Source organism: Fukomys damarensis, unplaced genomic scaffold, assembly GCF_012274545.1.
Source record: "Fukomys damarensis isolate Sample0158 unplaced genomic scaffold, DMR_v1.0_HiC HiC_scaffold_7, whole genome shotgun sequence".
Taxonomy (NCBI): Eukaryota; Metazoa; Chordata; class Mammalia; order Rodentia; family Bathyergidae; genus Fukomys; species Fukomys damarensis.
This window is the reverse complement of record NW_022900919.1, coordinates 36,780,603-36,801,183: the sequence shown is the minus strand read 5'-3', so window position 1 is coordinate 36,801,183 and position 20,581 is coordinate 36,780,603. Positions and strand designations below refer to the sequence as shown.

The 20,581-nt window shown below is 39.7% G+C and overlaps 1 long non-coding RNA gene across 1 annotated transcript in view; it reads right to left on the bottom strand.

The window, feature by feature from the left end:
- Positions 1-19,901, bottom strand: part of LOC104871904 — a 242,132-nt gene extending 222,231 nt beyond the window's left edge. Inside the window, exon 1 of the long non-coding RNA XR_782990.3 lies at positions 19,689-19,901. This is a non-coding gene — a long non-coding RNA (uncharacterized LOC104871904). The remainder of the gene's footprint in view (positions 1-19,688) is intronic.
- Between the last annotated feature and the right edge of the window lie 680 nt (positions 19,902-20,581).

The window sequence follows — 20,581 nt, the reverse complement described above, 5'->3', positions numbered from 1 at the left end:
ATACACATACATACTCCCCATGCTGCAGTGATTGAAGTAGCAACAGGTCTGGACACGTGACTCACAGAAGTCATACTGGAACTGCTAAATTCATTCCTGAGACTCTTGTTGAAACTGCTGGAAACTGCTGGACAGCATTTTCTAAATTTTTAAATCAGTGGGATTTAAGCCAACAGCAGTAGGGAACCATCTTCCCTGAGAATGTGAGATGTTGTCTGAGAATGAATCCAACCCAGAAACAGGCAGAGCTTAAAGATGAGGAAGAAATGGCATTATAGAAAGTTTCTGAGATCCTGACCCACTATATTCCCAAACCTTTCACCTAACAGGGTCAACAAGTTCTTAGTTTTGTTGATCAACTTTGAGTTGGGATTCTATCCCTCTCAGAAGAATCCTGTTGAAGACACTCGCTCTGTACAGTAGTTACTAGAGCACGTGGCTGCACAGACCATGACTTTACTGTACAGCACGTACATTCAGTTTTCCTCTGGAATTATACTAGTTTTCATGAAAAGGAATCAAGAGGTCGAATTAGAAGACAGGAAGCTTTATCGCTGAATGCACCTCATAAAACTCAAATGTTCCCTATATTCAAGTGGCCTCTCTTACTTTATTTTAGATTCTAACCAAATTGGGATACAGTCTATTTTTTCAAGGTGATACAAAGAAAATCTTTACTTAAAAATTTAATTCAAAACCAAGGATACATTCACTGCAAAGGAACGGATGTAAGTGGAAATACCAAGGTCTCTAATTGACTCAGGTTATCTGAATTTCTTTTTTTTTGTTTGCTTGTTTTTATGTTTTTTGAGACAGGGTCTCACTATGTAGTTGAGACTGACCTGGAACTCACTATGTAGCTCAGGCTGGTCTCGAACTCACAGTGATCCTCCTGCCTCAGCCTCTGGAGTGCTGGGATTACAGGCGTGCGCCACCAGGCCCGGCTGTGTTATCTGAATTTCTGCCAAGATTACTTCACACTTTCTCCCCTCTTCAAATCTTTACCATCACCATTACAATAACAAGCAGAACACCTTTCCTCCTCACACTCAGTAGATGAATCCTTCTTCAAGAATGGCAAGCAAAAACTTCACTCAGGAATTTCTTCAACTTCTCCCCGCCATGTTTCTATAAATCTATCTAATCTATCTCATCTTGTCCTTTCCCCTGGTTCCAGCAGATCAAATGTACCCCCTCCAGGTGTTTCCTAGACTCTTTCCTCTACCTTCTCAACATCAAGAGCCAGTTCTCTCTACTGCAACTTCCATACCCTCCTTCCAAATGAACCCTTCCTATCATCTTTTAAACTTCCTCAAACCCATCGTCTCGGTATAAATTGCTTCTCCTCCACTCCACATCTTCATCTGTTTAGACTTCCTATTCTTAATTCTCTTCATTCTTTCACATAAAAATTCTTAAAGAAATCATCTTAACTCACTGCCTCCATTCACTTATCTTCTACTCTTTGACTCAAATCTTCCAAGGGGAAATGAAGAAACAATTAGCATTGCATGGGGGCTGTCTGGATTAAAGGATAGAATTTATCCAGAAGCTAACACACAAGTAGTCACATTATTATTTATGCATTTATTTAAAATTTATTGCTGCTGGGTGTGGTGGTACACGTCTGTAAGCCCAGCACTCGAGAGGCTGAGGCAGGAGGATCGCTGTGAGTTCGAGACCAGCCTGAGCTACATAGTGAGTTCCAGGTCAGTCTCAAGTACATAATGAGACCCTGTCTCAAAAAACAAAAAAAAAACAAAATTGTTTTTTGTATTGCTCAGCTGTAGTGGAGAGTACCATACTTCTTCTCTCAAGTCTCTTTTAACACAGTGGGAAGGATAAGAACGGAAAGCACACATGGTTGCAAAGTACAGTGATCCCAAAGGACCACAGTAAGGGCAGTGTAAGTGGAATCACTACAGAATATCCTCCAGGCTATGGACTGCACCAATCTGGGAGGTGCCGTTCTGAACTGGTGTGCATGGTACCCTCTACTATTGTGGAACATGGGAGCTCTGAATAGAATCGTACTGGGTGATGAGGGCTGAGGTTTTGCCCAGGGAAATGGCAGTGTGAGGACCCTTAGGTTCAATAACTAGAGGAATCCAAGATGGTAAAGGAGAGCTCAGTGTTGTTGATCTAAAGCCGCCAAGGACCATTTTTCCTCCATTCCTAATAGTTTTCCTCAAATTCCTGCTCTTTATTCCCTTAGGAACATAGAAATTATGAAAGAACTTTTACACATACCTTCTGCAATTCCAGGTATCCGTAGTATAAAATACTATATTGGTTTCCTGTCCATACCAGTCAGTTTCTTAAAACCTACCTATACCTCAAATCCAAGGTTTACCAGTGATTTGGAGCCTGCTAACCCTACTACCCTATGGGCCATTGTTGATATGACCTCATCAACTTTGGATTCCCTCTTGCTCCACCATTGTTTGAGGCAGACAGCCAAAGTTAAAAAACTTTCCCAAATATCCTAAACCATCTAAACTAATACATTGTCGTTAAGGAAATCACCTGGGTTATTTCTGAAATCACAAGCACATGCTGCTAACTGCTCAATATCTGTTCCTTACTTCTTTTATATTAAGTGCATTTCAGTACCCAGTTAAAATTCATTAACATTTACTGTTTATCACATGTAAAAAGGGCTAAAAACACTTGCATCAGTGCATTAGAATTTTTACTGTATTGTCTTTTTTCTCAATGCAAAGTTGTTTTTAGTTTGAGGATTTCTAGCAAGACCTAAACTCAAAGTCATTTTAATTATCCATGTCAATAGATATAACTTTAATTTTTTATTTTCTAACTTTCCTTACTATCATGGTATCTGTTGCCAAAAATGGTCACGAACATGACCTACATCATCTGGGACAGAGTTCCAGTAATGCCTTCGAAGAGACATCTTATCAACTGGTCCCCAGTCCTGTACAAGAATGCAATTGCATTACATGGATAAGTGCTTTGCTCCTGGGAATATTCTCGTTTCATCACAAGGTCAGTTGTAGCCTTACTTCTGCTCCATTTTTCAATATTAGATGCATTTAACAGCTGGTATGCTTAATTATCTATGACTCCAAATCAGCATCTATAGTTATATTGTGATGTTTATTTGGAAATTATTTTGAGTGCAGATTAAACTGTGGCTCAGTGCCTCTTTGCCCACTATAAATGTGGTATTCTTCTCTACCCTAATAATTCTCTACCCTAATAAGTGAATAAATACACTTATAGTTGACTAGTAAATATGGTTTTGCTTTGTTAATAAGCAATAACATTTGAAAGAGCTTTAACATTATGCAGATACATGCTAAGGGGACAGCAGATATAGATGTAGAAACTTTGTTAGAGTCCGCCTATATCCCAAATGACTTCCATCAGCCAGAATCTGTGGCCCTGAGGGCTTTTCAAATCACAGGAGATGAAAGGAAGTAGGAATTGACATCTGGGGATATTTAGCCTTCCACCAATGACTGATGGGAGCTGTTGTGTAAATATCTAGGCTCCCTGTCCTTTGAGTAGACTAATTTTGAAACATGAGTTTGATGGCATTTTCCAGTTACCCCAGTTTAATAATTCAATCTTGGTAGGCTCCTTCTACAACTTGAATGTATGTGTCTCTTCAATATTCATATGTTGGAATTTAAACCCAAAAGTGATGGTATTACAAAGTGAGGCCTTTGGCAGGTGACTAGGTCACTTTGGCTCTGTTATTATAGGTGGGATTATAGAACAGCTTGAAAGAAGAAGTTTGCCTTCCACCTTCTGCCACGTGGGGACACAGCATTAGTCCAAGCCTTCCAGAGGATACTGCTAAAAGGCACCCTCTTGAAGCAGAGAGCAATCCCTTACCAGACACTGAAGCTCCTCGTAGCTTGACCTTGGACTATCCAGACTCCAGAACTGTGAGAAATAAATCCTTTGTATTTATAAATTATCCAGTCTATATTGTATTACAGCCCCAGGAATGCATTATTTTCCTTCCTTGGGTTACTTTCCCTATGTCTTAATGGTACTCCATGAACATTCCAAGCAAATTATTTGCGCTTGAATCATTACCTTCAAGCCTATTTCTAGGGACAAATCCAAACTAAAATAAGAGAAGTCAAAGGAATTAAGCTTTAGAATTTAAGAAAACATATATATATATATTTTTTTTTTCTTTTTACTTTTCATATTTTATCCTTATGGCAGAATAATCTCAGTCAATAAAGCAAAGCAGCACAAAAATGTCATTTATTAACAAGAAGATGGGAATGATGATAACATCTAATTTATAAGGCTTCTGGAAGGACTGGCTGAGACAAAGTATACATTATCGAAAACATAATTTCTGGCAAACAATATGTTCACAGATTCTCAGTTATTGTTGCTATCTTTGTTCCAACTCTGTGGTATATCTTTTCTTTCTCCAGCCAAACAAATAACTTGATGAGCACCTATTATGTTTCATGACTTCATGTAGGGAATATTTCATTTCCAAGAGAGAAAGATGTGGTTCAAATTCTGTAAACTTCTACCTGTGTGAAATGCTATTTTCATCGCAAAAAACTTGGAGGGCAATTGTCAGGAATGCAGTGGTAGCATCCTTAAAAGCATGAAAGCAAGATTAATATTTGAACCAGCACAAAATTATAGCTCCAACTGAAAAAGTTTCAAAGTCTTTGAAGGTCACAAATCATCTGGAAAATGGAATGCATTGCAAAAATGGCCCCAACGTCCACCTCTCCTTGTAGCCTCACCCTTTGTGATGTAATTTGGCAGCAAACCTCCCTAAGAAGTGGTCTACTTTTTCTCTTTAAATCGGTATGGTGTTAAATCTTACTTTGGCCAAGAGGATATACTTGAAGTGACAATACGCTGGTTTCCAGCCTGAGCCTTCAAAGGTCTGTGTGTTCATTTTTCTCTCTTGGAGGCTGCTTACTGCCCTGTGGACAAACCCATGGCAGACTGGTGAGGACAAGAGACACATGACCCAGGCATCCACCGTCTGTGTGAGTGGCCTATCCTAGAGCAGCTGACTTTGCTGCCTTTCTGCACTGCATCTCTTCTAACCACACTCAGTTTTGGAGGTCTCGGGACCTAAGGCTTTTTTGCACCCAAGCCCACATACTTTGGAGATGTTGAGTCTGCGGTCCCTGCATATTACCTCTCCACTGAGTCCTACATTCACACCTCCAGCCCAGACTTTCCTGTGACCTCCAGACCCAGATTTCTGTAAACTTCTCATCACCACCAGAAACAGACATCTGCTAGGAGGTTTACTATCCAAAAGTAAGCTTCAGCTTTTCCTCCAGAGATTCTCCTCCAGATTCTACTTCTTCTTAGCTGAGTTCCACTCTTCTAGTTGCTCAAGTCAAAAACCCTGGAGTCACTCTTGGCTCCTCTTTTGCTGTCAAAACCCATTTCGAAGCCAGGGAAAATCTTGTCTTCACAATACATCATGACTGAGTCACTGTTCATCATTTTCATTGCTACTACCTTGGTCAATCACCCTTAAGTGTCACCTGAAATACTCTCTTTCACTGCCCTGATCAGTCTACCAACTTCTTCACTGTTCCCCCTCAGCAGAGAAGACAATGTGCACATCACATCATGTCATACCATAACATTACCATAACATCAAATCCTGCCCTCTGCTCAGCTTCCTCCAGAGATCTCCATCTTGTTCACACTGAAGGCCGCTGTACTGGCTATTGCAACCTAGGCGCTACACCAGCGATGGTGAACTTTTTAGATCTTTCAATATAACAAAGAGCCCACTGTAGCACCCATGCCATAGGTTTCCCAACACTTCCCTATGTGATCCACCCCTCACATTCTCATACCCCTGACATCATCTCCTTGTACTAAGTCCCTTATTCATTTTTTCTGACTACATTGGCCACCTTGAGCTTCCCAAAGCAAGCCAGGTGTTCTACCTCAGGACCTTTGGCCTGGCTGTTATCACTGTTTATGATTTCCTTCTATATGAATCTACCGATATACACTGCATACTAAGGCTTCATTCAGAGGTGGACCATATTTAAGATGGCGCCTCATACAATTATAGTGGAGCTGAAAATTCCTATTGCCTAATGACATCATAGGCATCATAATGTTGCAGTGCATGATTATTCCCAGGCTTATGGACAATGCTGGTGTTCACAAACCTATTGAACTGCCAGTTGTGTAAAAGTATAGCATTTAGAAGTATGCATCATACAAAATAGTTGATGATGAACAGCTAGTTATTGTTTTATGTATTCACTGTGCTATAACTTTTAGTGTTATTTCAAAATGTACTCATACTTACAAAAATTAAAAAAAAAACTGTTCTTTTGTCAACAGCAGCCTCACACATCTCAAGCTTACTGTGTCTCTAGACAGAGGTCAGGCCCAGTGAATGACCTGCACCAAGAAGAACACAGCAGCCACACACCTCAAGCTTACTGTGTCTCTAGACAGAGGTCAGGCCCAGTGAATGACCTGCACCAAGAAGGACTGTGTAAATTCTCTCCGTGATGTTTGCAGCAGGCCAAAATCATGCATTTCTCAACCCAAATCCCTATTGTTAAGCAGCACATGACTATTTCAGTCATTTTGTTCTTTCTTCACATGTCACCCTCTCAGTGATGCTTCTCCTGACTACCCTATTTCAAATCACTCCCTTTACTACACCACTCATTCTATCCCTTCTGATCACTCTTATCCAACCCTATTTTTTCAAAGCATACTTTACCTTCTGATATTTCCTACATTTAGTTTTGCTTAATGTTTGTTGTCTGTCTTTCCTTCTGCAGGAGGGTCTGGTGTGTTCGTGGATGGGCCCCACACACGTAAGTGCTACCCAAATAACATGATAATGCTCAACGCCCATCTGATGAATGGACGTGTGACACTGGGAATCCTCACTGTAATGCCTGTCAAAGGATAAAGCAGACAGGACATTACTCTAATAGACAGGTCCAATCAGCGTTATCTTAATCCCACCCATTAAGTAATTAAATGAGAAGCAAAGATCTTTCTGTTTAACAGTGACACCTATAGTCAATGCATATCCTGGCGTACACAGAAAAGAAGGTAATCTTCAATGGGTGGGCTACACTCTGTGTTTAGATAAAACTGAGGTCTGGAAAGAAAGAGGGGGGCACCACTATTAATCTCGTAGGCCAAGCCAAAAAAAAAATTTTTTTTTCAAGGGAGAACTCTAGAATTCGGTCATGTGTTTTTCATTACTTTTTACCAAGGTACAGTGATATCATTATGCTTAGTTTCTCTGGGTGAGTCCAATATTAATTTTGAGATCTTTCCAGTCAGTCTATAGAATACATATCATTTATAAGATTCTACTTCACTGCTGTGAGTGTGGCTGCTTTCCTAATGTTTTATATTTTCCAGATGATAATGTCATGTGACCTGTGATCATACACTTTTGAGTTTTGATAATCCCTACTCCCAGCAAGCTCAGTATTATGATTTTTTTCTGTCTGTTTAATTCAAGTGAAACAAAGGAGGAAAGTTTTTTGTAATTGTCCACTGATGAAAAATATTTCCAAAGTTGCTTAAACAAATATTTCTTCCAAATATCCTCAAATTATATCCTTTTAAATAAACTTCATACCAACATAAGAATCTTACTTCTAGATATTTCAGGGGGAAAAATCTTTAAAATGCCTTTTTAAAAATATCACTTATCTTATATCTAAACTATTAAATAAATCGTCCTGTATTTTCAGGAAGATTTATTTTGATTCATTACCCTCCCAAGCCTTTCTAGTTTCTTCTCATTTTATACTGCATCAATTACTGTGAAAGCAGGGGTGTCAAAGACTTGGGCAGAACTGAATAAAACCCCAGCTTTCAGTAGAAAACCAGTTTATGTTTAGGCAGGGATCACAGCACCAATCAAAAATATTCACACCAAGCATGGGACAACAGAGCAGTGGGTGTAAGTTACATCTAGTAATCAAATAATTATTCTTAATGATTTCAAGAAGCTAAATGTATTTACTCTATTGGTGGAAAGCTGGCTGTTAGTTTATGGTTTGATCATTTTCTTTCTTTTCAGTGCTTTTAGACTCTCTACATTATACCCATATCCAATATTACATTTTTGTCTTATTCTAACAGAGGGGTAATTAATAGTCCCTTCTACATGTTTGTCATTGATAAAAAATATAAATTTTAGTGTGGAACTTTACTTTTTAAAGAGATAGATTAGATTGTGTGCGATTCTATTGAAGAATTTTGAAGTCATGTGGATTTTTTTGTTTTGTTTTGTTTTGTTTTGCTTTTACAGTTGTCCTCAAACTCTTAAGCCTTGGTAATGTCCACTCACCCTAAAACAGATAGTAAAGACCAACCATGTGCGTGCAGAACACTAGATGCTGAGGACACAAAGATAAAGACCACAAGCGCCTGCTTAATAGAGTAATTCCCAGTCAGGCCGGTGTAAGAAAGTCTGGTGTATGAAAAGATCTCTAGAACACTGCGACGAATGTTTGAATATCAGACCATGTGGGGAAACTCTTTTGGGGGGTGTTGATGGTGGTAGCCAGATGGGAAGTTTTCAAGGAGGAGGTGGTAATCTGAGGACTGGATGTTCTTTTTTGGAGATGGGAATGAAGATGAGAACAGAGAAGAGGCTTACACAAGATAAGGGGAGCGTGTTAGCAGGGGAGGCGAAGAGGATATGTGCAAAATAGTCTTTTACATTGAAAAATTAGGCTGTGAGAAGGAGAGAAAGTGGCTGTACCTGGAATAGTGAACAGGACACACCAGGTAAGTAGCAATCACCTTAAAGTTCTCAGAAAAGGGCAATGCAAACTACAGTCAGAGATCGGTTCCCACACTCCCGTGCATAGCAAAATCCTTATACTCACGACTCATGCACTTATGGTACTGTAGACTTTACGTTATCTCAACTATTTATGGTACTGAATATAATGTCATGTTTCACACCTAAGTGTTTACCCAAATCCACATAGGCCCATAGGTGTGGAATTTGGAAAGTGGCTGGATTAGGGTGTGTGGATGTGGATTAAGGATGTGATGCATAAGGATGAGGGAAGCCCCACCCTAAGTATGGGTGGCACTAATCAACAGAATTGTAGAGTGCGTGTAATATAAAGGAGGAAAGAAGACAGGCTTGCTGGTGTTTCCGCTGCTCCCCCTCTTCTGCTACCTCTGCTGCTGCTGTTGATGCTTGCTGTCCTCTACCTGCCACTCCATGAAGAATTTCTCTTCAATGTCCCTCTGCCATGCCTACCTGCCCTAAAGCCAGCTGACTATGGACAGTGTGCTGAAATAACCCCTTCTTCTTTTAACTTTGGGTATTGGGTATTTTGTCTCAGCAACAAGAAAATAACTAAGACAAATGTAAACATTAATAGATGTTAAACTATATTGTTCAGGGGAAAAAGACCAATAAAAATGTCAGTATATGTTCAGTGCAGTGCAGTTTTTTAAGTATTTTTGATCTGTAGTTGGTTAAAACTATAGATGGGGAGGGCCAACTGTACTATTTCACTCAAGGAATGAATGATGGTTATTCAAATATTATTGGAAAATTCCTTTTTTGTTTGTTTTCATATCTTTAAAACCTAGAGAAGAACATTGACCTAAAAACCATATGGATGAGGAAAGCTCTAAGCTCTGTTTCTATTTTTTCTTCAGCCCACCTCCTCCAGCAGTGTTTTCATTTTTAGAGGTTAAATAATACCCACATAGCAACTGCTTCTACTTTGTAGGAAGAATCTTTCTCTCAAGCAAATAAAGTATAAACTGTGTACTCTTCCAGCAAGTTTGCCTCATGGGTCAATAAAATGCAATGGAGCTAGAAGATTAGGCAAAGGGGTGACTTGGCTGACAATTAAAAACAATTAGGTAGAAAACGAGTCTTTCACAAATAACATTTGCATGACTCAAATGACCATCCTTAAGAGCAAACACAGGAAATTCCATCTACAAAATAGCTAGAGTTTCTTAAATGATGTCTAACTTGAATTTTAATTGAAAGGCGGAGCTAACAACAATTGAGTCTTCGGGTTTTATGTGTTTGTCTTTTTCTTCTTACTTCTCCCTCTCTTGTCCATTTCATAAGTTGTTATTAAAAAGGCGATCGAAACAATACTGTTGACATAGTCTTCTTAAGTTAGTAGCACGGTGGAATAGTGCAGAAGTAGAAATATTAATCAGTGCTTTGAAGAAGAAGAAGCTGAGGCACTCTCCATTTCCAATTTACCTTTATCACCAGCGACGTGAATGGCAATCCCATTAAAAACTGGTGGAGGGAATCCCAAAACAGAACATCCGTTCAAAGATGTTAAATTTCCTTCTTATACAAATAATCAAATATTTATTTGGGGTTTTGATCATGCAGTTAATCATAATAGAGCACACAGCAGTACTGTCAATGCATTTACTTTCCCTTTTCATGAGGACAAAAATGCTCAATCTGAGGATCCAAGAGTTTGAACAAAGTGGGTCGATTAATCCAGTAACTTTTTAATTATTGAAGGTCCACGGGCTCCAAACGAAACGCCTCTTTGTGTTCATTCAGTTGTTATATAGCACAATACTAATGGCATTTGGATGCAAATAATCCAGGGTCTGACTCCGCTTCAGTACCCTACCTACCGGTGTGGCAATTTGCCTTGAGTGACCTCACAGCAGTCTCACAAAGATGTATTAATTAAGATACACAGTTGAATATGTGCATAAAGGACTTAATGCATCTTGTTCAATATGTTAGCTATAACCACATAAATGTATTCCACTTTTAACAATCAACATTGATGTTGTGTACTCCGCCAACTGTGCATGTGCCTTCATGACAACTTAGAAGCCAGGTTCACATTTAGAATATTGAGTACTACAATGCACCAAAGCAAGAAGAACCAGCCACACGTCCTATTCTTTCTACCCTGGTCTCTAATTCATAGAAGAAATGTTCGCAAGTCTGTGTCCCATCTATCCCTCCCATAGTGGTCTTCTGCACCTTGAGGGCCCAGGAGCCCTATGAGCAAAAGTCCCAAAATTGCAAGCACAGAAAGCAGGGCCCATAAGTGGATCAAGGGCTCCAGGTAGCAGGTGGGCTCTGGGGTCATTGCCAAGGAGAATGGCTGGTGCAGGTGTGTGGAAGCTGCAAGGTAGAGCAACACAGCCCTATAATATGCAAGGACCAGAGCAGGGGACCTCTTTTGGTGATTTAAGATCTTTCTATCTGTCCTGTCTTTAATACAATTGAAAAAAATTATTTTTTTCACCTTTTTGTTTACAAGCCATTTTTCCTTGGGGAAAAGTTTATAAAGTGTTATAAAAAATAATGATATCAATGTTAAATTACCTAGCTAGCCACAGACATTTTGCATTTATGAGAGGTATAGCAGTAAGAGTACAAACTGATCTAAGAGCAATAGTTTCAATAACTTTGGTACAAAATACTAACAAAGTCCAGTGTCCACGGTGGGTTAAACTCATGACTGCATGTCCATGATTGCAGAATTACCCAAATATACGATAATTTAGAAAAAAGCCTAGACCTGTGCTGGTGCCTGATCTGTTTCCACAGATGAGTGTAGTTCCTGATAATCCAATCATTTTTCAAAAGCTCCACTTCTCAATATGTGAGACTTTTGGGAGACATTAGATCTAAACCATAACAAGCTCATAATGATTAATTTATGTAACATGCATTCATTGATTATGTGATGTGTCAGAGACTTTATTTATCAGTAAAACATATCAGTATATATGCTTAGTTTGTATGCAAATGAAAGAAATTGCCTAATTTGAGTAAAAGGATATCAGGTGGCTAAAAAATATTGCCAGGAATGCAGGAAGAAAACAATCCCACAGAAAGCAAATATACACAAAGTCAAACTTGGAAACAGACACGAACTTCATCAGCTCTGAGTCTAAAAACCTGTATCCCAAGCAAAGAACCATTCCAATCAAGAAGCACTGACTCAAAGTTTGGCCATAGTCAAAACTTCGGTATTGTGCTTATGGGACTTCCTCCATAGTTAGCCCACTCAACTGGGTTTAAGGGAGGGCAGTCATTACAACTTTTGCAGTGAAAGAAGCAAGAGAGATGTGATGGGTGCCAAACAGCCCAAAATAAATTAAACCAAACAAAAGCATTTTTATTAAGTGCCCATTATCCTAGTACTTGAAGCCAAACAAGGCCTAATGGCAGCCATGTCTCCTTTCCCTCCTATGGGGGACATTTGCTATCTCACAGGAGTTTTCCTGGAATAAAATTTATGGTACGATATTCACTTTGATGTGCAATGGAGGATTTGTGCTGCATATGGGGAATTATTTTTGCTCCTGGAGTCAGTGGTGACCTGCCAGGAAAAAGTCACTCTCCAGGCTTGGTCCTCTTATACCTTCAGGCTTTTGGAAGAAAAGGACTCATTCTTAGATGAGAGAAATCCAGAAAAAGGATAATCTGCTTTGGATAGGTTCTTTTCTATTCTCTTATTTTTCCCTTTTGGAATGAGAATGTTTACCTATGCCATTCTATCTTAGGACAGTGTAACTTATTTTTTATTTTTATAGTTTCACAGCTAAGAGTATGTCATGAGTCTCAGAAAGAATTTGGACTGGAACTTCTGAAAAATGCTGGAATTATTGGAACTATGGGGGAAGAGATTATTGTATTTCTCATTGTACACAGAACAGTGATATATGTTAGCCAGATTATGAACTTTCTATTGCATCTATTATTTTTTTGTTTCGTTTTGGTACTGGGACCAACTTGGGACCTTGCACTTGCGAGGCCGGTGGCAGAACCACTGAGCTAAATCCCCAGCCCCTATTGCTTCTATTTGGAGGTTAAGCATGATTTAAGATGTTTTGGGGTATGAGATTGACATAGGATGGATTGTAACCATTAATTCTGATATGTGAGTTTCATTGGATTAAGAAATCCCTAGGAGATTAGTAGAGCACATTCTGGGGTGTATTAGGGGAATCATGGAGGTATAGCCTTTTGTACATTGTCTCCTGCCCCTTCCTCCATAGCACTGCTCCCCTCCTTGGCTTTCCAGTTGCCATATGCTTAGCAGCCTTACTCCACCATGTGCTTCTACCATGACGCTCCTTCTTGGAAACCAGCTAACTATGGCTGAATTTCCCCAAACTGGGAGCTAAATTAAACCTTTCCTCCCATATGCTGTGGTAATATTGTGTCCAGCAATGGAAAAGCTAATAGTCCTGAATCTGGGTGACCACTATATTTTTAAATCAGTGGTTTTTTTTTCATGATTAAACAATATATTATCAATGACTAAATTTTGAAAAATTAAGAAAGTAAAAGAAAGGAGAAAATCCACCTTTTACCACCCAGAGGTTTCCTTTTTGTTTATTTATTTCAGATTTTAGTGTGACTATATACATTCATTTCATAGAACATTAATTCATGACACAATATATGGTTTAGTGCACTTTGGTTATTTCCACCTGAAATTGTAGTAAAGGTTATGTTTTTACACAATCTTCAAAATGGTCACTTTAATACCAATAGTCTACCACTTGGGGAATTTAAAATATCATTAACCAGTCTCAAGTTTTGGTCATGTCTATTGTTTTACATCTTCATTATAAACCATAATCTTTTATACACAGTCATGCTGGGATCCAGTTCCTTAGTAAAGACTAAAATAAATACAAAATAGGAAGAAAAATAATTGTGTCAAATAATTCAAACATTAATTTTGATAAATACTTTTCAAACTGGTATCCAGGAAGATTTTGTCATGTAATAGAAGTGAACGTGACCATCCCTTTAACTGCATCCTTTCCTACACTGAGTATTTTTTATACTTTTTTTTCATCCTTGATACATTAAACATGGCATCTTGTTTTCAATGCACTTCTGGGATTAATGGTAAGAACATTTACTAAATGTGTCTATCAGTCATATGTCCTCCTTTTGAATTATTTATTTAAATATTTGGAAAGTTCTGTTTTTCTTGTGTTCACTTATTAGCAGAAGTTTTTCATGTATTATCACATTGACTATCCTCATTTTGGGAACACTATTGCTCCCCATGATGACATTCCAGTTTAAAATGTACATTTATATATCTATAAAACACTCATCTACATTTTGCTTTGGAATTCTTTCCATGGATTTTATATTTAGAAATATTTTCTTACAGTTTTGTTTACCAACGTATGCATACATTTTTCAGTTTACTGAGAATTTACTTTGTAAACAGAGGTTCTGATTAAATATCTTTTATATATGTAGCTAATTTCCTTGTTATTTTTGTCAAATATTCCTCACAGTTTCCTAATGTTTGCTCCATCACATTTCTGTTTCAAAAAACTACCTGAACCTATATCTAGGCCACTCTGCTCCATAGATCTATTAATCAATTGTACGGCAGTATTATACTGCCCGGATTGTAGTTTGATGATCGATTTTCATTTCAACAACAGAAAACCACCACCACCTCCTCCCCACATCTCCCTTCCTCTAACACCCGTCCCTCCTACCCTCCTTTACCACTCCAATCACCTCCATGTACTCCCAGCCTGCTTATACCCACTGCACCCTTCAGCCTCCACATTTCCACCTCTCCACCACCCACCGTGACCTCCACTAACCCCACAGCCCTATCTCACTCCTTTTTTATACAAAGTTTTCTGGTTGTCATATAATTATGCCTCTAAATACATGTTAGAATCATTTGTCAAATTCTCCCAAAGCCCAATGCAATAAAACTATATAATTGATCTGGGGAAAATAACCATTTCATAATATCCATCTTTCTACCTGGGAATAAGGTATGCTTTTCATTTTTCTGTTTCTTATTTTTATGTGTTTTGAGTAGGACTTTATAGCTTTCTTCACAGATTCTTTTATATTACTTACTATCCCTAATTATTTTACGGACATTTCCTATTTTTCACATACAACTTTGATTTTTTGTGCTTTCATAGGATCATTTTCCATTCTAGGCTTTAGTTGACATTTGAGGCAGCCATTGATTTTTGAGCATGTGTTTTATAACCAACTACCTTACTGGTTTCAGTTGATGCATCAGCATACCCATTATTTTAAACAAAATCAAGGTACACTCTATAGTTGTTGGTTAGTTACATGAAAGTCATTAAGCAAATGTTATTGTTTTTAAAAATCATTTTTTCATGGGAATAATGAAAGGACATGAAATTGGAGCCACTCTAGAAATCCAAAACATTAGCTGTGTTCCTATACTGAACTCCATTTAATGTCTCTCAGGCACACAGTCTTGTTACCCAAAACTATCAAAAGGACTTTCCGTAAGACACTAAATTACTTTACTTTTGGATTAAATAAGTCAAACAAAATAATAAAACAATTAAGAATTTTCACAAAAATGTACCAGAAACATGTTGCCCTATCAAGAGCAATTTATCTTTTACTTGAACCCAAATGACATTGACTGGGTCATTTTTTAGAACAGAATTCAACTCAACAAGGCATAAAAAGTTGCATGCTTTTCTGCATCTGACCAGATTCCATTTCCCTAGAAAAATCAGGATCATTTAATAGTAACTACCAATTGTTGATGTATCAAATATTAATTATTCTTCTGATAAAGGTAGGGTTATGTGTTATTGGAAAAGGCCCAGGAGCTACAGTGATGATTGTAAGGCCTGAAGAAAACCTGGCACATAACAAAAGCTCAGTAATTAACCATGTCATTCACTCAGTATATGTAGTATGATTACTATCATGAATATAGAAAGTTAAAAGTCTAGTTCATCATTGTCTTCCTGGGATCTAGCATGGAAAATATACCCATGCAACATATATTTGTATAATATCTGTTGACTGATATTTTTACAAATCTTCAGTTACCACACAATATTTTGACTTAATTTTTAACTGCTAACCTAAAACCAATTCTTAAGACTATGCATTTGTTAAAGCCAAGAATACGCTCCTTTTGAAGTCAGAATGAGGTTCTAAATTGCGCTTTTTATACTGGTTAAAAAAAAAAAACTTCTAAAAAATAAGATTGCTAAATTGGCATCGAAAAATGCTCTGAAACAGAGTATTCATCCCTTCACTCACTCTCCAAACATTGGTTGACCATCTTGTGCTTGCAGGAAACAAAATAAATTGCCATCATTGATTTTTGACATTCAACAGCCAAAGGAACAAGAAATTATTATAGGAGATAAATGCTTCAGAAGAAAAGGAAAGGGGTGATGAAAGAGGAAAAGAGCTCAAGGAGGGGCAAAGGGTAAGTACAGGTTGGGTTGGCAAATACAGGGAGAAGGATTTGGGATGCTTGAGAAACAGATAGCAGCTCATTGTGATGACAAGAAGAGGAAGAGATATCTAAAGTGAGACTCCTGAGACTCTGACAGTCTCCGGAAACTGCCCCCAGTGGATAGGAGACATTTTATGCAAAGCGTTGACATTCTGGGGATGAAAGATTTGAAAGGCTAACCAAAGAGCTAGGGATCTTGTTAGAAATTTATACTCATGGTCTGGGTAAGTGATGATGACTCCAATTTGGTGGGGGTGGTATCAGCAATAGAAAGAATTTATGGAAGATAGAAGTTATAAGACAGTGTGTTGGTTGGGGGTGTGGAGGGTGAAGGGAAAGTAGCTGTCAAAGATGATCCTTGGGCTTCTGGATAAAATAACTCTATGGGTGGGTGCAATTTACAAGATAAGAAAGAGATTTTTTAAAAAACTAGAATGAAGCAGGTGTAGTGTTGCATACCTATAATCCCAACAATTTGAAATGCTGAGGCAGGAGGATCTCAAGTCCAAGCCTAGGTTGGGCAACTTAGTGAGACACTGCCTCAACATAAAAAATAAAAACTTGGTGGCCATGTAACTTAAGGCAAAGGTTCTGGATTCAAACTTTAATACCACAAAAACCCCTATAAAGTAGACAATGCATCTTTGTTGCGGTTGTTTATTTTGTTTGTTTTACATTGTGGTGGTAAAGTAGCAAAAAGGGAGGAAGGTGACATCACCAAAGATTTGGTACAGGGTATATCAGAGATACCTAAAGGAGACCCAAGCCCTTGATTGGCTTGGTTTCCAGATAAGTGGCATATATAAATGAGGTATTATGCACTCTGCCCTATGTAACATAGGTGAGAATAAAACTCAAATAAGGTAGTTGGATTAAGTATCCATTAGTCTTTTCTGAACCCATGTGATTCTACCTTGACCTTCTGTTCTTATGCTGACATAATATTAACATTGTCATTATTGGGGATGTTGGTGTACTGGGCTGAATAATGTCTCCCTGAAACTCATGCTGGCCTAGAATCTAAATGTGACCTTATTTAGAAATCAGTTCTTTGGAGATGTAACTAAGGTAAGATGATGTCTTGCTGAATTAGGTGTGCCCTAAATTGGACATGAACAGTGTTCTTATACAAAGAGGTGAATCTGGACACAAGGACAGACACAGAGACAAGGCATCCTATGAAGATGGAGGTAAAATTTGGAGTCATGCTGTCACAACCAAGGAATTCCTGAGGCTTCCAGATGCTAAAAGTGGCAAGACAGGAGTCTCTCCTAGAGGTTTTAGAGGGAGCATGGCTCTGTCACACCTTGATTTTGAATTTCAAGCCTTCAAAACTGTAAAGGAATAAATCTCTGTTGGTTTGAGCCACCAAGTTTTGGGTAATTTATTATGGCAATCTTAGAAAATGAAAGCAATTGAGAAGATTTAAATGAATCCACATGTCTGAACCTGATTTATATAAGGAGCATCATATGGGTTCAATAATCATACATTTCCCTTCTTCTCTTAATGCCCCTCATCATTTTTCTGGTGTTTATGAATAATACCTACAAATGCCAATTTTAGCAGATCTTTCTATTCCTAAATCTGTTTTACAGGTGAAGAAACTAAGGTTTGAGAAAGTTAAATATCTTGCCTGAGCATATGAAGCTAAATGTGGAAAGGCCAGGAATCAAACACGGCTCTTCCTCTTGTAGCTCGCATTGAATCAAGCTGGGAGTGAAGGACAGGCATTGCTCAGTTTTCAATGTCTGCTATTAAAACTTACATTTATTAATGAAATAACAGGTTACAGGACCTGAACACAAGATTCTTCCCATTCACAGAGGAACACAAAATTTTTATTCTAAGGCCAATCCTATCAGAGAACTTCTTTTGCACCATTAGCAGAGCCTCTGCTTTTCATAGATGAATTCTGAGTCAAGGTATTTTCATTAGATCAGACATTTATGGCTTTAATTTACTGAGATGCATTTTCCGCATGTAGTCCCCACTTCATTTTGATGATACTGACTCATCCTGCCACCTCATGAGACCATAAAAATAAATAGTATAAGAGCAGATGAAAGTATTTCTAAACTTCGTATTCACAGACAGAGGCCCACCCTCTATAGCGTAAAGTAAAAAATAAAAGTGTGTTCTAAATTTACCTTTCTTCCTTAACTCACTGGGTTGTGCCCCCAAATATAACAGACATACAAATGTAAGGTGCACAGCTGTTATTACCAGATGCTAAGTTATAGAATTTTAGGGTAGGCAAGGCATCTGTAGAAAGGCATCTATGTGGATGCAGGAAAGAGAAAATGTCTCCATACCATCAAATCCCAGAAGAGGGAAGGGCGTCCTGAGATTTTGTAAATTACCTAGAACCCAGTGACTATTTCTTGGTAGACCCCTGTGGAATGCCAGGTTTCCCCATTTCCCCCAAAGTACAATCAATCTTCTAAGCTGTCACCAACTAATAAAGATGACATTTTCCTTTGGCTTTGTGCTTCTCTCTCTCTCTCTCTCTCTCTCTCTCTCTCTCTCTCTCTCTCTCTCTCTCTCCCTCCTCCCCCTCCTTCAAACAACCACCTCAAATAACCCCCAATGCTTCGAATTCGCTTAATTGGGATATAAGTTGATGAATTAATTCACCTCCCATGTTTAAAGCTACACACGCGCGTACACACACACACACACACACACACACACGCTATTTCAAGGATGATCCCACTTCTCCAAACTGAGTACCATGGATGAGCCCCAGACTCTTCAAGTTTACCTTGCAGGAGGCTGACATTGCACACAATTTTGACAAGAGTTTGGAACCAAGATCTTTTTCCACGCTTTGCCCACATCGGTGCCCACAAGCAGAAGTTATTCTGTCTCTTTCTGTCCATTACAACCCACCACACGCGCAGACACACTGAAGCAAATAACAAAGGAAAACAGCCCCATAAAGGCTTAGCTATTGCAAATTACAGTCCACACCTGCCAAAAGGCAAAATCCGTATGGGAGTCTTGCTCTGGCAATATCTCAACACTCCTCGGTAAAAGCAGGCACTTGGCACCCCCGGGCCGGGCGTGCAGGGCTGTATACACAAAGAGCGGGTGCTGGGCTTGCCAGCCTTTCGGGGTACCAGCGCGCTCCCAGGCTGGTATCAGGGTCCTCTCCCACGCCCTCCTGCCGAACAGAAAAGAACTATCCTTTATTTGACCGGTAGCAGCCCAGCGTTTGGTGTGGTCGGTCCTCGGATCCCTTGGTTCTGGGAGCGGGTCCCTAGCCTTTGGCATCTCCTAGGAGATGCACGGTCGCGCTGTCACAGAGATCCCCTTCGCATCCTCTCCAGGCAAAGCAAGATGCCCCGCGTACCCGTCCTGCGCATCCCTGCAACAAGCCAGCACCCACCCAATAGCCCCCTAGACGCACCCGCCTACCTAGTAGCTGGCTGTCAGTGAGGCAGAGGAACCTCATCCCTTCTCCTCGCTTGCTACATCGCTCCAAGCGCCATGTTCCTGCTGTCCCCGGCGCAGGCTGGGGAACTACTACGGCTGGGTGGGGGCTAGGGGGCGGGGGCTAGAGAGGGAGCCACAGCTTTCTACTCTCCACCCAGATTTCCCCCCGCCAGTACTGAGCATGCCCGGCTGCCTTGCTGCGCCCTAGAAGGAGTGTCCAGGACGCACGCAGCTGCTCCGGGTTTAAGGGGAGCAGGGGGCGTGTCTACAGGCCCGAGGAGAGAATGCAGCCAATCCGATCACAGTCCCCTCCCGACCTCCTCCGGGGGGCGGCTCTCGTCTGCCCCTCCCTACGCACTCTGGCGAAATTCTGTGCAGGTCCGTTGCAGGGCTGAGAGTTGCTTAAGAAGCGAGCAAAGATGGAAGGAGGCGGGGCCAAAAGGCAGATCAGCGTGTAGTCTCTACTGCCTCCTGGACTCTAGCCTCTTAACTTTATTGAGCCCTGGGATTAAAATGCAAATTCGGAATCTGTTGTCTGCGGCGGGAGCTGTTGCGAGCCAACATCCCGGGTGATGTGCTGCTTAACCTCTGATCACTCCGAAGGAGCAAAGATCTAGAGAAACCTCCAGTGTGACCTCTGGTCACACCCATCAATCAAGTAGCAAAGCAATGGTTTCCGGTGTGCGCAGAGACCCCGCCTGCATTCAAATAGCGGTGGTGATCAGGTTGAAGGTGCCTCTGAGGTGGCTAAACCATTCCTGGAAGAAAGCTCCCTAGGGCAGGCTCTGACCACCCAACACATACTGGCTACTTTCTCTTTTAGTATTTGGTGACTGGGGAAGATAGGTCCAAGAACTCTACAAGCTCTTTTTGCT